The following is a 12696-nucleotide window of genomic DNA, read 5'->3' on the forward strand; positions in this document are numbered from 1 at the left end:
AGAGTAAATTTTAGGCTTAAAAAAAGACAATGAACAGGTCTAAACAATTATTAAAATTGTTCATTACATTGAACAATTGCCAACTCGCAAAAATTTGACTTCTACTCCTTTTATTATCTCTATGATGGGAACTTTTTTAAGTAAAAAGAAGAACAACCTTAAATACATAACTTTCAAAGAAGTAACTGATAATGCAAAATGATAACGCACACGCTTAGTTGGAAAGATTAAAATTTCACTTTTAAAATATTGTATTTTAAAATATTATTGATTTTTGCCAATGATAGTATTTAAAGAGTTAAGGGTAATGTGCATTTTTGTCTTGTTTATAAAGACTACTTTGAATTTTTGGGTTATAATTGGAATACATGGCGATGCCTGCCACGAAACAGCTAAGATATTCAAATACTTGAAGTAGCTTGTTTCTGGTGTGCAACTATGTCTAAGCTATAACCACTTTTATGGCACTTGGTATTAACCAAGTGACATAGAGCAATCGCAAATTCTGTCGGTCTGTCTGTCTGTCGGTCCCGGTTTTGCTACTTTAGGCACTTTCAGGTAAGCTAGGACGATAAAATTTGGCAGGCGTATCAGGGACCGGACCAAATTAAATTAGAAACAGTCGTTTTCCCGATTTGACCATCTGGGGTGGGGAGTGGGGGGCCCGTTAATTCGGAAAAAATAGAAAAAATGCAGTATTTTTAACTTACGAACGGTTGATCAGATATTGATGAAATTTGATGTTTGGAAGGACATCGTGCCTCAGAGCTGTTATTTTAAATCCTGACTGGATCTGGTGACATTGGGGGGGGGGATTTATGAGGGGTAAACCTAAAATCTTGGAAAACACTTGAGTGGAGGGGTCAGGATGAAACTTGGTGGGAAAAATAAGCACAAGTCCTAGATACATGACTGAAATAACCGGAACGGATCCGCTCTCATTGGGGTAGTTGGGGGAGGGGTTAATTCTGAAAAATTAGAAAAAATTAGGTATTTTTAACTTACGAACGGGTGATCGAATCTCAATGAAATTTGCTATTTAGAAGGATATCGTGTCTCAAAGCTCTTATTTTAAATCCCAACCGGATCTGGTGATATTGGGGAGAGTTTGGGGTGGGGGAACCTAAAATCATGGAAAACGCTTAGATTGGAGGGGTCGGGATGAAACTTGGTGGGAAAAATAAGCAGAAGTCTTAGATACATGATTTACATAATTGGAACGGATTCGCTCTATTGGGGGAGGGGGGTTAATTCAAAAAATTAGAAAAAATGACGTATTTTTAACTTGCGAAGAAGTGATCGTATCGTCATGAAACGTCATATTTAGAAGGACCTCGTAACTCAGATCTCTTATTTTAAATCTCAACCGGATCCAGCGTCATTGGGGGGGGGGGCGGAAATCTTAGAAAATACTTAAAGTGGAGAGATTAGGATGAAACTGGATGGAAAGAATAAAAACATATCTAAGACGTGACTCACATAACCGGACTGGATCTACTCGCTTTGGAGGAGTTGGGGGGGGGGGGGGTAATTTGGAAAAATGAGGTATTTGTAACTTACGAAGGGGTGACCAGATCTTAATGAAATTTGATATTCGGAAGGATCTTGTGCTTTAAAGCTCTAATTTTAAATTCCGACCAGATCCTGTGACATTGGGGGGAGTTGAAGGGGGAAACCGCAATTCTTGGAAAACGTGAAAATTGGGGTATTTTTATCTTACGAATAGGTGATTGGATCTTAATGAAATTTGATATTTAGAAGGAATTCATATCTAAGAGCTCTTATTTGAAATCCCGACCAGATCTTTTGACATTGGGGGGAGTTGGAGGGGGAGATATTGGAAAACACTTGGAGTGGAGGAATCGGGATGAAGCTTGGTGGATAGAATAATCAAATGTCCTTGATACGTGATTGACATAACCGTACCGGATTCGCTCTCTTTGGGAGAGTTGGGAGGAGGGGTTCAGTGATTTGGCGAGTTTGGTGCTTCTGGACGTGCTAGGACGATGAAAATTGGTAGGCTTGTCAGGGAGCTGCCCAAATTGACTTGATAAAGTCGTTTTCCCAGATTCGACCATCTGGGGGGCTAAAGGGAGGGGGAAAATTATAAAAAATGAGGTATTTATAACTTACGAGTGGGTGATCGGATCTTAATGAATTTTGATATTTAGAAGGACATCGTGACTCAGAGCTCTTATTTTAAATCCTGACCGGCATTAAGCCTCTGATTTTCCTTTTAAATCAATCTATTGATTCTTAGAACTGTGTTAGAGCTCATACCATATGAGCTCTTGGCTCTTAGCTCTTCTTGCCTCGCCACATGTGCCATATGAACTCTTAGCTCTTGTTTGAAAGAGCTTGTCTTTTGGGCAGCTACCCTGGTACATACACTAAACGTTAGTTCAGCTTGATTTGTTATTGATTACGTTTTTATCGCATATAATCCTTTAAATTAGCCTTGCATGGCTTACAAGACTAAATAAAGGTTTACAAGGGAAAGGAATGTATCCATCCTAGACTCTATTTCTGGACAGATATTTTTTTAGGCAAAGTTTGTTAGTGTTTTAGGTTTCAAGCTCCTAAGAAGTGAACTTATAAAAATTATACAATAAAAAGAGCACAATTATACTATAACTTTTATCGCAAGCTGTCTAAATTGGAAACTATGCTGCAAACCAGCATAATTTCCATACTATAGCACTTAGAAGTGCTTAGTAGGCCTACTGGTAATGTGCATTTCTGTCTTGTTTATGAAGCTTTGTTCTTGAATTTTTCTTTCATTATTGAAATACTTGGCAATACCTGCCACAAAACAGCAAAGACATTCAAATATTTGAAGAGGTCTATTCCTGGTGTGCAACTATGTCTAAGTTATAGCCATTTTTTTTTTAAGAGCTTGTCTTTTTGGCAGCTACCGTGGTACATACAGACTAAGTGTAAGTTCAGCTTGATCTGTTATTGATTATGTTTTATATCACATTTAATCCTTTAAATTAGCATAGCCTAGTTTACAAGGCTAAATAAAGGTTTACAAGGGGAGATGATGAATCCATCCTAGCTTCTTTTTCTGGACATAATTTCTGTATAGTAGGAAGCAAAAGATAATTAAAAAAACTCACACTTCCATTAATGCTAATATACAAGATGGTTGACTTTCACTTTCAAGTTTAAATTAGCCAGCTGTTTTTGAACAATTGCAATAGTAGCTGTTGTGACATTGGCCTGTGATGAAATTTGAACCAGCAAATCAGAGCAATTAGGCTAGTTAAATATTACAAAAGGTAGGCAGTGCAACATCCAATTTTGCTCACAGGTAACATTAGCCTACCTATAGAGCAAAGCATATTAGTCTATATGCCCTGTGGGCAGTGGAGCAAGGTCTGATTGGTTAAGCCTTGTTTGTTATGTTCATGATCTTTCATCATTGCAACCCTATTTTCCACAGAAATTGCAGTTAGTCAAGGGCAAGCTTCTGTGGTGTTGAAAGTCTCACAGGTAAATTTTGCTCACAGGTAACATTAGCCTACCTATAGAGCAAAGCCTATTAGTCTATATGCCCTGTGGGCAGTGGAGCAAGGTCTGATTGGTTAAGCCTTGTTTGTTATATTCATGATCTTTCATCATTGCAACCCTATTTTCCACAGAAATTGCAGTTAGTCAAGGGCAAGCTTCTGTGGTGTTGAAAGTCTGAAGGGAGGATAATTTTTAGGAATTAATGCATATAGCTAGATTCTTATGAGTGTATATTTTTTTATGTCATTATTCATTCATATTGCCCAGCCCCAACATTTCCCTCAGCTTCAAAACCCTGCCCACTTTACTCATTTTTAGTTTAATTGAAGGGAATTTTGAGAAAGCTAAAAAATGGACTTGCTTCTGTAATAATGATAAAGAAATAATATACAATCATGAGAATCTTGCTATATGCTTGCATTTTCAAAACCTTGTGATGAAAGTAAAGCTTTTCCCTGTTATCAAATATCATATTTGACTTTTCTGACAATGCATCCCCTCCCAGTTGTACCAGATGTAGTCCTAGTCTAAAATACATAATAAATAAAGGTAAATACTAAAAAACAGACATTATTAGTCTACTTGATAATACCCTATGCAGCATGTTTTGGTAAAATTTTAATTTTCATCCAGGATGCTTGGATCATCTGAATAATTAATGCTAGGAGTATTTTAGGTAGGCACTAAATATTCAGTAGGTCATATGATTGACCTATAAATAAATTGAACATAAAGAACAATGCCATTTTTTGTACTCTTTCTGAGTATAGGCTAATTATTGATTTTTTTGCAAATTCAAATTTAACCCCTTTTATTACCCTTGAAAATAATAATTTCATTCTGTATTTTTGAATATATCAATTGGTTAAAGTAGTTTTTTCAAACTTAGCCTACTATTTCATTATAAATCCTTTTTTTAAAGTTAGGCCCATACCTTTGGCTAAATACCTTAAATTGCATCTTCAAGTGACTAAGCTTGAAGAACCTGTAGATATTGCTAGGTAATATTGACTTAATATTTATGTCACAGTTTATGAGTGGATCATCACATTTTACATATATACAGGACAGTTTGGTTTCATCATTGAGTTTCACTAGACATATTGCAGGCCACACATGTTTGAGAGCCAAAAAGGGGTGGGTGGCATCTAAGAGATCCTCCTGCATGATACTGGTTTGTTCTACTGCATCTTCAATGACATGCTGCTCCAATCATGGTTGACATCAATCTTGAATCTGTCAACTGATCTGGCTGACATGGTAGATTTACCAAGTGAATTCCACAGTGGAACAATGTGATTGGTTGACCATTTGCCAAGTCAATTCCACAGTGGAACAATGCAATTGATGAACTTCTTGTGCTTTTGGCAAAATTTTTGCTGTTTTATTGGGTTTCCTTGTGTTCTGGTGTATTCACTGTGATCAAAAAGGATCTTAATGGTGTTACTGGTCATTAACTTCAATACAATGATGCCATATCCTCTCTTTCTACAGTATGTTAGAATAGGCAGGTCAAGCTTTTCTAGTTGTTGCTCATAGGAGATTTGTTGTTTGGCAAAAGGGAGCTTGGCTGCTCTATGCTGGACAATCTCCAGTATCTCCTTGTCACAGTTAACACGTGGGTTGGCAACTGACATGCCAAACTCAAGATGGGGACAAACAAGGGATGTGTAAAGCTTCTTGATAACTTCTGGTTGGATGTTTGTCACTGAACACTTGATCATAATACCCATAGATCTCAATTTTTGATTTGGCATCTAGGACTCTATGCATGGAAGTTTTGGCAGGAATTAAACCTATTTTGCCTTAATAGTGGACTTCAAGTGGAGCCAAGATGTTGGTTTTGTTTTAGGTTATACTGGTCAAGTGGTTTTAGTTTCTTTTTACTTTGACTTTTTTGAAATGTAATCCTAAATCAATCAAAATGCAGGGTAATTGAATTTTTTTTTCTTTGTTTTTCATTTTCCTCTCCTTTTATGTATGGTTTTATTTTTATGTGTACTGGGGTTGTAAGCCCAAACAAACTTTGCTTTGGGCCATTTGCTTGTCCTGTTTTGTTTATTTATATTAATAAACCCATCTTTCTCTCTCTTTCATAAAAAAGGACCTTGTTTGCCTTAGCTGCTTGGTTCCAACAGTGACTATGAAATTTAAGTTCATTGTCAATGATTACCCCAAGATCATGCTCTTCCTTTGCTCTGAATGGGCATATTGGCACCTAGCAAGTCAACCATGTGGTAACTATGGCAGGGGTTATTTGGACCAAGATGCAGGACTTTCTATTTAGATGGATTGAACTTAAGTATCTAGGTTGTTGCCCACAGACAGGGGTTGTTGAGATCTTCTGGCAGAGATGAGCAATTTTTTGTCAAGGCTTCTGGACCAAAGAGCTTGGAATTGTCTGTTCCAAGCCATTCTTGACAACCTCAGAAGTATCATTTATACAAAGGTTAACCAGTGTTGGGCCTAGTTTGGTCCCTTGGGAGACACTATTCTTGATTTGAACTGGGGTGGTGTAGATGAGGTAACTTCTTTAATTGTATACAGCAACAATCTGGATTCTATCACATTGGAAGGTGTGGATCAACTGGGCAACATCATTATCTATCTGACATACTGATAGCTTGATCATCAGGTAGTGGTGAGATATTTTATCAAAAGCCTTAGCTTGATCCAGTAGGAACATGGTGACTCGAAGATCCTGCTCCAGTAGATCAGCTATAGATTCATAAGTTGGTGTTAGATTTGTTTCAATAGACACGCCTTTCATGAAGCCATGCTGACCACCCAAAAGAAGGCCATTGTTGGTTGTATGCACTATGATTGCATCATTGACTTTCACTTCAATAAGTTTGGCCACAACCAAGGTCAGGCTAATTGGTTGATAGTTGTGAGGCTGGGCTCTAGATCCTTTCTTGAATATTAAAGTAATTATGGCTGCCTACCAATCTGCAAGTAGTAGTCTGAAGAGACAGTTTGAACAACAACTGGAGTGGCCACAAGTTCTTTAAGGGGCCTGAGATGTACACTGTCTGGACCTTTAGCTTTGTTGGGGTCTAGTTTATTCAACCTTTTCATAATCTCATCCATTATGGCATAAATTTTAGGCATCTGATGCTCAAACACCCCTGGGGCAGGGCACAGTGGCTTGTCTGGGGGGTCCACTAAGAATTTGAATGCAAATGTATTTTTCAGCAAATTTGTAATATCCTTCAGATCTTCAAGTTGTTTTCCTTCAGGGTTGAATAGGGATGTAATAGATTGTCTACTCTTATCTTCAGCATATAATAATAATTTATTTGTGACCCACTTGAAACAGCAGAGTATAAAACAAACACACACACACACACAAAAAGAAAACTTCTGATAACACATTAAATTAGTGTAGAAAACATTTTAGAAGGCCATAAAAAGGGTTAATAGTAAAATGTATTGAGTCAGATAGTTTCTGGTGTAGCACTTTAAGTTTATTTAATAAGTCTGGAGCCCAGAAATTTGTTATAATATCACTGTTCTTGTACCAGGGAGGAAGATACAACAAAAATTGGAGGAAACAAAAATAAGATGACTTGAGAGCCTTTAAATTTTTTCTTTTTAAAACAGGATACACTCCAGAAAGATATAAAACCGAGTGATCACAAAAGCAAGAATAAATTTGTGAAAGGGCTTTGCAGTTATGTTTCCCCCTGTTCTCAAACAATTTTAGAATAACCCACTTGAAGTTTAACCTTAGCATCAGAAACAACTTTATTACAAAAAGAGACTAAATTGTTCATAAGGGTAATGCCCAACCACCTTAAAGAAGTCATGCATGGAATGCTAAATTCAGAACCATTAAGTCTAGAAGATTGGTTAGGAGAAGGACTGAAATGAAGCAATTCACATTTATCAGGGTTAAGGGTTAGACCTACATTTGAGAAAGCAGTAGAGATAGAACAAACAGAAGCCAAAAACCCAGATTTAGTTCTACTAATGAGAAGAATATTGTCTGCATAAGCAAGATATGAGACATTTGAACTACCTAAAAGGTAAGTTGTTGGAAGACTATTTAAAATATCAGCAATACACATTTTGAAAATTGATGGAGATAAAACTCCACCTTGTCTCACACCTTGTCTTACTGAGATCTTTAACATAGAAGGATCAGAAGGAGAAGATTTAATATGAAGGAAAGAATGACCATACCAAAATTTTAATAAAGAAACAATAGAAACATTCACTCCACATTTAAGCAAAGAAAACAGGGCTTGGGAGTTAACTATAGAATCAAAAGCCTTAGATAGATCTAAAGAACAAAAATAAAGATCATAGCCCTTCCCTGAAGCATCAGAAAGCAGAGTAGAAAGAACTTTGTGGGTATGCTGACATCCCAGACCATGCTGAAAACCAAACTGGTTAACTCCAAAATTTATATTATCTGTTATAGAAGGGAGAAGTAAATACTCAAGGACTTAATTAAGGTTGATTAAGGTACAAGAAACAGTGATAGGACGATAAGATGAACATGAAAATGTATCTTTTCCCCTTTTTAAAATAGAAGTAACTGTGTCACAAGAAACTGTCTAGCACAACAGAACAACACAAACACATTTGAAAAAGTAGTTGTAAATGCGATATTAAAGGGGGGCAATCAGGTTTTCAATGATTCACTGATATTCCATTGGTGTCAACTGACTTAGACTTTTAATAGCCAGGTAAATTGAATCAGCAGATATCGGTAATATTTCCTACTGAGATAGAGGAGACGGTAGCATACGTTTCAAATAGCAGTATAATGCGATTCCCAAGCTGACTTAGAAATATAATTGCCAGGACCATCACCAATAATTTTACTAGAATTTAAAACATTCTTCCAATCACTTGGATTTGATTGGAAAATCAAGACCCCAAAATCGGACTGCACAAAGGTATTTCTTATAAGCAGATTTAGTGCGATTTTTAATACTGAAAACAATACCAGAAGCAGGCCTTCTGCATTCTGACCATATATGCAACCATAACTTTGCACGGTTCTTAATTGACTTCGACTCTGAATCATTATTCCACACAGGTTTATGAGCTGATTGTAGTGTCTGTATTTGATTGAATCTTAATAAATTCCCACTTTATATGTCTTTAACTCTAAAAAAACTGATTCACCTATCTCATACTTTGGTAAAAATCTAATTCATCAATTTTATACTCGAGTATACCACTTGTGAGCTGATATTAGTGTCTGTCTCTGACTGCATATTGATAAATTCCCACTTCATATGTCTCGAACTCTAAAAAGAATCGGATTCATATCTCTCAGATTACGGTTAAAAGCTAATTCACCTATTTCAAACTCTAGTATACCACTTGTTAGCTGGTAGTACTGTTTGTGTGTGACTGAATCTTGATAAATTCCTACTTTATATGTCTGTAACTCTAGAAAGAATATGATTCATCTACATCAGACTTTGGCAAAAACCTAATTTACCTATTTCAGACTCTAGTATCCCGCTTCTGAGCTGATATTAGTTTTTGTGTTTGAATAAATTTTGATTTGTTTCCACTTCGTATGTCTGTAACTCTAGAAGAATCTGATTCATCTCTATCAGACTTTGGTAAAAACCTAACTAACCTATTTCAGGCTCTAGTATACCACTTGTGAGCTGGTAGTAGTGTCTGTATTTGACTGAATCTTGATAAATTCCCACTTCGTATATCTTAAAGTCTAAAAAGAGTCTGATTCATATCTCTCAGACCTTGGTAAAAACCTAATTCACCTATTTCAGACTCTAGTATACCACTTGTGAACTGGTAGTAGTGTCTGTGTCTGACTGAGTGTTAATAAATTCCTACTTCATGCGTCTCTAACTCTAAAAAGAATCTGAATCATCTCTGTCAGACTTTGGTGAAACCTTAGTTCACTATTTCAGACTCTGGTTTGCCATTTTTGAGCTGATAGTAGTGTTTTTGTTTGAATAAATCTTGATAAAGTCCCAATTCATATGTCTCTAACTCTAAAAAGAATCCGATTTATCTCTCTCAGACTTTGTTAACAACCTAATTAACCTATTTCAAGCTCTAGTATACCACTTGTGAGCTTGTAGTAGTGTCATTGTCTGACTGTATATTGATAAATTCCTACTTTATTTGTCTCTCACTCTAAAAAGAATCTGAATCATTGCTCTCAGACTTTGGTAAAAGCTTAATTCATCTATTTCTGACTCTAGTATACCACTTGTGATCTGGTGGATGTGTCTTTGTTCGACTGAATCATCATAAGTTCCCACTTCATAAGTCAAACTCTAAAAAGAATCATATTCATCTCTCTCAGACTTCGATAAAAACCTAATATACCTATTTTAGACTGTAGTTTATCACCTGTGAGCTGGTAGTAGTTTCTGTGTCCTACTGAACTTTGACAAATTCTCACTTCATTTTTTTAGCTCTAAAAAGAATCCGATTAATCTCTCTGAGACTTTGGTAAAAACCCAGTTCGCCTATCCTATTTCAGACTCTAGTATACCACTTGTTTGCTGGTAGTAGTGTGTCTGACTGCTTCTTGCTAAATTCCCACCTACATATCTTCTAAACTCAAAAAGGAGTCCGTTTCATCTTTCTCAGACTTTGGCAATTAACCTTATTCACCTATTTCATACTCTAGTATACCACTTGTGAGATGGTGGTAGTGTCTGTGTCTTACTGAATCTTGATACATTCCTACTTGATGTCTCTAATTCTAAAACTAATCCGAATCATCTCTCTCAGGCTTTGGTAAACACCTAATTTACTTATTTCAGACTCCAGTATACCAGTTTTCACCTGTTTATAGTGTCTAGATCTAATGGAATCTTGATAAATTCCAACTCCATATGTCTCTAACTTTAAAAAGCAACTCTCTCTCTCTCTATCTCGATTTATCACTCTCTCTGACTTGGTAGACACCTAATTCACCTATTTTAGACTCTAGTATACCACTTGTATTCTTTAGTATTCTCTCTTCATATGTTTCTAACTGTAAAAAAAAATCGATTCATATTCTCTCAGTCTTTGGTAAAAAGCCAATTCACCTAGTCGAGACTCTAGTATACCATTGTAGACTTTAGTATATCTCTCGTGAACTGATAGTAGTGTCTCTGTTTGACTACATATTGATAAATTCTCACTTCATATTTTTTTAAAAAGAATCAGATTCACCTATCTCACATTTTTGTAAAAACCTAGTTCATTTATCCTATTTCGGACTCGAGTATACCACTTGAGAGCTGATAGTACTGTCTGTGTCTGACTGAACTTTGTTAAATTCTCCTTTCTTATGTCTCTTAACTGTAAAAAGAATCTGATTCATCTATCTCAGACTTTTATAAAGCCCTATTTCAAACTGTAGTATACCACCACTTCCGACCTGAAATTAGTGTCTGTGTCTTACTGAATCTTGATAAATCTCATTTTCTATGTTTTTAAATCTAAAAAGAATCAATTCATTTCTCTCAGACTTTTGTAAAAATGTAGTTTGCCTATTTTATTTCAGACTGGAGTATACCACTTGTGAGCTGATAGTAGTGTCTGCGGCTGACTGAATCTTGATAAATTCCCACCATATTTTTCTAACTCTAAAAAGAATCGGATTCATATCTCTCAGACTTTGATAAAAACCAAATTCACCTATAGCAGACTCTATTATACCAAATGTGGGCTGATAGTAGTGTCTTTTTGCAACTGAATTTTGATAAATTCTCATTTAGTATGTCTCTAAGTTTAAAAGGAATCTGATTCATAAAAACCTAAACCCTGTCAGACTTTGGTGAAAACCTAATTCACCTATATCAGACTATAGTATACCACTTTTGAGCTGATAGTAGTGTTTGTGTTTGACTAAATTTAGATAAATTCCCAATTAGTATATCTTTAACTCTAAAATGAATCCTATTCATCGATCTCGGATTTTGGTAAAAACCTAATTAACCTATTGCTGGCTCTAATATACCATTTATGAGCTGGCAGTTGTTTCTGTCTCTGATTGAATTTTGATAAATTCCCACTTCGTATATCTCTAACTCCAAAAAGAATCCGATTCATCTATCTCAGACTTTGGTAAAAACATAATTCACCTAGTTCAGGCTCTACTATACCACTTCTGAGCTGATGGTATACTACTTGTGAGCTTGTAGTATCGTCTGTGTCTGACTGAATCTTGATAAATTCCAACTTCATTTGTCTAAATCTAAACTGAACCCGCTTCATCTCTCTCAGACTCTGGTAAAAACCCAATTTTACCTATTTCAGACTCTAGTTTAACACTTCTGAGCGGGTAGTAGTGTCTGTGTCTGACTGAATCTTCATAATTTCCCACTTCTTGTGTCTCTAACTCTAAAAAGAAACCAATTCATCGCTCTCATTTTTTGGTAAAAACCTAATTCACCTATTGCAAACTCTGGTATATCACTCGTTTGCTTGTAGTAGTGTCTGTGTCTGACTGAATATTGATAAATTCCCGCTTCATATGTCTCTAATTCTAAACTGAGTCTGATTCCTATCTCTCAGACTTTGGTAAAAATCTAATTCACCTATTTCAGACTCTATTATAAGACTTGTGAGCTGATAGTAGTCTCTATGTCCGATTGAAACTTGATGAATTTTCACTTCATATGTTGCTAACTCTAAAAACAATTCGATTCATCTGTCTGTCTTTTGTAAAAACCTAACTAACCTATTTCAGAATCTAGTATACTAGTTGTGGGCTGGTAGTCGTGTCTGTGTCTGACTGAATCTTGATAAATTTTCATTCCATATGTTTCAAACTCTAAAAAGAATCCAATTGATCTCTCTCAGTCTTTATTAAAAACCTATTTCACCTATTTCAGACTTTAGTATACCACTTTTGACCTATTTCAAACCTAATTCACCTATTTCTGACTTTAATATACCATTTCTGAGCTGATAGTAGTGTCCGTGTCTGACTGAATTTTGGGAATTCCCACTTCATGTGTCTCTAACTCTAAAAGAAATCCGATTCATCCCTCTCAGATTTTGGGAAAAAACTTAATTCGCTTATTTCAGACTAGTGTACAAGTTCTGAGTTGATAGTACTATCTGTGTCTGACTAAATATTGATAAATTCCTACTTCGAATATTTCTAACTCTACAAAGAATCCGAGTCATCTCTCTTAGACTTTGACAAAAAACCTAATTCACCTTTTTCAGACTACTATA

At 35.8% G+C, this 12696-nt stretch overlaps 1 protein-coding gene across 1 annotated transcript in view; it reads left to right on the forward strand.

Moving 5' to 3' along the window:
• The first annotated feature begins 2809 nt into the window (after window positions 1-2809).
• Window positions 2810-12696, forward strand: part of LOC136028138 (leukotriene A-4 hydrolase-like) — a 75027-nt gene continuing 65140 nt past the window's right edge. The window contains exon 1 of the mRNA XM_065705795.1: window positions 2810-2936. The gene's annotated coding sequence lies outside the window, so the exon portion shown is untranslated. The remainder of the gene's footprint in view (window positions 2937-12696) is intronic.

The sequence above is a fragment of the Artemia franciscana genome, chromosome 6 (assembly GCF_032884065.1).
Source record: "Artemia franciscana chromosome 6, ASM3288406v1, whole genome shotgun sequence".
Lineage (NCBI taxonomy): Eukaryota > Metazoa > Arthropoda > Branchiopoda > Anostraca > Artemiidae > Artemia > Artemia franciscana.